Here is a 4,464-nt window from a genome sequence, read left to right as displayed (position 1 = left end):
GGGAAAGGCTGCGTGAGTTGCACGTCACGCCACTGGAAGACAGAAGAGCTCGGGGAGACATGATCACTACCTACAAAATTCTCAGAGGAATTGACAGGATAGAGAATGATAAATTATTCAACACTGGTGGTACGCGAACAAGGGGACACAGATGCAAACAGAGTACCCACATGAGCCACAGAGACGTTAGAAAGAACTTTTTTCAGTGTCAGAGTAGTTAACAGATGGAATGCACTAGGCAGTAATGTGGTGGAGGCTGACTCCATACACAGTTTCAAATGTAGATATGATAGAGCCCAATAGGCTCAGGAACCTGTACACCAGTTGATTGACAGTTGAGAGGCGGGACCAAAGAACCAGAGCTCAACCCCCGCAAGTACAACCAGGTGAGTACACGACCACATATACACACGTTCATATAACAACAACAATTAGAGCGGGTGGCTGAGTGGATATAAAGACCAGAAGCCGGCGAGGTCTCCCGCACCCTCCGTAACCTGACGATAGGCTTGGTGATCCTCGACACTAATCCCACCAGTCCTTACCAGCATCTGAGCCCCTTATAAAAAGGATCCCCCAGAAGCTTGTCTCCTTTATACTCCTGAAAAGCCTCAACTCCGGTGTTGCCATTACCAAATGATTATAAATCTACTTCAATATTTATTTTAGATGATATTAATTTCTGTAACTTCACCACTACCCTGTGTCTTAAGTGGTTGGGTGAGATCTGTGTTTATTTCAGGACAGGTTTCATTTTTAAACAAGCATTGGTGTTTGTGTTAGGTTTGTTTGTATAAACAATATGGCAACAGCGACGAAGGGATTTGGATTTTCCTTTTTGGCTGGAAGGGGGTTAGTGGGGAGGGGGGGTTGGAGGGGGGTCGAGGCGAAGGTGTGTAGGATGGTTCATCCTCAGTGTGTGTGGGAAGCGAGGAGGAGGTCCTGGCCGTGATATCCACACACACACACACACACGTAGGATATCATGGCAATCAGTCAGGCTCGTGGTCGCTGCCTCGGAAAATTTGCGAACGTCAGCTGCAGGAGTCCTACTCAGACTCCTATGGATATCGAGGCCAAGAGTCACGCTCAAGACTCCTGTGAACATCAAGCCAGAGAACCATTTAGACTCCTGCCTACACCATGTGTTCATTTCTCTCCCTCCGACTAATGCGAGGTAAGTTTTGACATAGATAAGATATACAGTAATAAGGAAATCACAAAATATAGATATACATATATATCTATACATATATATATATATATATATATATATATATATATATATATATATATATATATATATATATATATATATATATATATATGTCGTACCTAGTAGCCAGAACGCACTTCTCGGCCTATTATGCAAGGCCCGATTTGCCTAATAAGCTAAGTTTTCCTGAATTAATATATTTTATCTAATTTTTGTCTTATGAAATGATACAGCTACCCATTTCATTACGTACGAGGTCATTTTTTTTTTATTGGAGTTAAAATTAACGTAGATATATGACCGAACCTAACCAACCCTACCTAACCTAACCTAACCTATCTTTATAGGTTAGGTTTGGTTAGGTAGCCGAAAAAGTTAGGTTAGGTTAGGTTAGGTAGGTTAGGTAGTCGAAAAACAATTAATTCATGAAAACTTGGCTTATTAGGCAAATCGGGCCTTGCATACTAGGCATAGAAGTGCGTTCTGGCTACTAGGTACGACATATATATATATATATATATATATATATATATATATATATATATATATATATATATATATATATATATATATATATATGTCGTACCTAGTAGCCAGAACGTACTTCTCAGCCTACTATGCAAGGCCCGATTTGCCTAATAAGCCAAGTTTTCATGAATTAATGGTTTTTCGACTACCAAACCTACCTAACCCAACCTAACCTAACTTTTTCGGCTACCTAACCTAACCTAACCTATAATGATAGGTTAGGTTAGGTTAGGTAGGGTTGGTTAGGTTTGGTCATATAACTACGTTAATTTTAACTCCAATACAAAAATATTGACCTCATACATAATGAAATGGGTAGATTTATCATTTCATAAGAAAAAAATTAGAGAAACTATATTAATTCAGGAAAACTCGGCTTATTAGGCAAATCGGGCCTTGAATAGTAGACTGAGAAGTGAGTTCTGGCTACTAGGTACGACATATATATATATATATATATATATATATATATATATATATATATATATATATATATATATATATGTTGTACCTAGTAGCCAGAACGCACTTCTCAGCCTACTATGCAAGGCCCGATTTGCCTAATAAGCCAAGTTTTCCTGAATTAATATATTTTCTCAATTTTTTTTCTTATGAAATGATAAAGCTACCCATTTCATTATGTATGAGGTCAATTTTTTATATTGGAGTTAAAATTAACGTAGATATATGACCGAACCTAACCAACCCTACCTAACCTAACCTAACCTATCTTTATAGGTTAGGTTAGGTTAGGTAGCCGAAAAAGTTAGGTTAGGTTAGGTTAGGTAGGTTAGGTAGTCGAAAAATAGTTAATTCATGAAAACTTGGCTTATTAGGCAAATCGGGCCTTGCATAATAGGCTGAGAAGTACGTTCTGGCTACTAGGTACGACATATATATATATATATATATATATATATATATATATATATATATATATATATATATATATATATATATATCGTACCTAATAGCCAGAACGCACTTCTCAGCCTACTATGCAAGGCCCGATTTGCCTAATAAGCCAAGTTTTCATGAATTAATTGTTTTTCGACTACCTAACCTACCTAACCTAACCTAACCTAACTTTTTCGGCTACCTAACCAAACCTAACCTATAAAGATAGGTTAGGTTAGGTTAGGTAGGGTTGGTTAGGTTCGGTCATATATCTACGTTAATTTTAACTCCAATAAAAAAAAAATGACCTCATACATAATGAAATGGGTAGCTTTATCATTTCATAAGAAAAAAATTAGAAAAAATATATTAATTCAGGAAAACTTGGCTTATTAGGCAAATCGGGCCTTGAATAGTAGGCCAAAAAGTGAGTTCTGGCTACTAGGTACGATATATATATATATATATATATATATATATATATATATATATATATATATATATATATATATACATATATGTATATATATATATATACATATATGTATATATATATATATATATATATATATATATATATATATATATATATATATATATATATATATTGGTAGCAGTCTTTCCTGTAGACATATTTTATTAAATATGACCGAAAAAGTAAGATTAATAATTCTAACACGAATTTTCTCAATCTTTCGTACATTTCTTTTCACTGTTGGAGGTAATTCAAAAATCAATTCTCCAAAATTCATTTTTATTTCTAGTCTGACGCGACACGAGCGCGTTTCGTAAAACTTATTACATTTTCAAAGACTTTAGTTTACAAATACACAACTGAATAGAACTTACAGATCTCCAATTTTGTTTATATCTACATTTGAGTGAGGTGGATGGGGTGAGGTGGCATTAATAGGGTATTAATTTCATCACCACAAGACAGAACAAGAGGTGGCATTAATAGGGTATTAATTTCATCAACACAAGACAGAACACGAAACAATGGGTATTGAAATGGAAGTGATTGTAGAAAACCTATTGGTCCATATTTCTTGATGCTTTTATATTGGAGCGGAGTCTTGATATATATATAAGGAAAAATGAATTTTGGAGAATTGATTTTTGAATTACCTCCAACAGTGAAAAGAAATGTACGAAAGATTGAGAAAATTCGTGTTAGAATTATTAATCTTACTTTTTCGGTCATATTTAATAATATACATATATATATATATATATATGTCGTACCTAGTAGCCAGAACGCACTTCTCAGCCTACTATGCAAGGCCCAATTTGCCTAATAAGCCATGTTTTCATGAATTAATTGTTTTTCGACTACCTAACCTACCTAACCTAACCTAACCTAACTTTTTCGGCTACCTAACCTAACCTAACCTATAAAGATAGGTTAGGTTAGGTTAGGTAGGGTTGGTTAGGTTCGGTCATATATCTACGCTAATTTTAACTCCAATAAAAAAAAATTGATCTCATACATATTGAAATGGGTAACTTTATAATTTCATAAGAAAAAAAATAGAGAAAATATATTAATTCAGGAAAACTTGGCTTATTAGGCAAATCGGGCCTTGCATAGTAGGCTGAGAAGTGCGTTCTGGCTATTAGGTACGACATATATATATATATATATATATATATATATATATATATATATATATATATATAATATATAATATTCCCAGGGGACACTACACGAAATGTTTCCTTATATATATATTACGTCCTTCGGTCTCATCTTAACCAAGAAATATTATTTCCCCTCTCAGTTCAGATAAGAAATATTATTTCTCTCTTCACTCTCATGAGAA

This window comes from Procambarus clarkii, chromosome 37 (genome assembly GCF_040958095.1).
Source record: "Procambarus clarkii isolate CNS0578487 chromosome 37, FALCON_Pclarkii_2.0, whole genome shotgun sequence".
Classification (NCBI taxonomy): domain Eukaryota; kingdom Metazoa; phylum Arthropoda; class Malacostraca; order Decapoda; family Cambaridae; genus Procambarus; species Procambarus clarkii.
Note: the sequence above shows the minus strand (reverse complement) of the source record.